Here is a 540-nt window from a genome sequence, read left to right on the forward strand (position 1 = left end):
AGCCGCTGCCTCCCAGCGGGGGTGCGATCCATCATCGGTGATCCCACCCTTCGGCTTGTCTGGCTTTGGCCCCTTGTCTCTTAGGGATTAAACTTCAATCTTGAAAGACCCTGAAAGAGTCCTGTTGCTTATTTTCCTTGCTCGCATTTCCAGTAAACAGCTTGGTCTCGTGTTTGTCCAAGGGACATTTTCAAGGCGGCGTGGGCGCCTCAGATGACCTCCGCGCTGGCTGCAGTCGCGCGGTGCGCACAGACGGCCGCGTCCCGCGTCTCGGCCAGGCAGCGCCGGCGGGCGTTGGGGCGCGGAGGCCGCAGCGGGCGGAGCAGGGCGCGGGCTCGCTCCCTGCACCTCCTCTGCTCTCCCCGCTTTCCAGGGCGGGAGAAGCCACTCCACCTCCCCAGAACAAGCAAACACGGGGCTCAAAAGGTCTGTCTCAGTGGCACTGGTTCCCACAATTTATGTGTTTAATAGGGTGTCCCTTTCTCCCCTGTTCCCTCTGGGCCTCTTCTTCTGACCTTCTTATACTTTTTTTTTTTTTTT

The sequence above is a fragment of the Octodon degus genome, unplaced genomic scaffold (assembly GCF_000260255.1).
Source record: "Octodon degus isolate 3935 unplaced genomic scaffold, OctDeg1.0 scaffold00056, whole genome shotgun sequence".
Taxonomy (NCBI): domain Eukaryota; kingdom Metazoa; phylum Chordata; class Mammalia; order Rodentia; family Octodontidae; genus Octodon; species Octodon degus.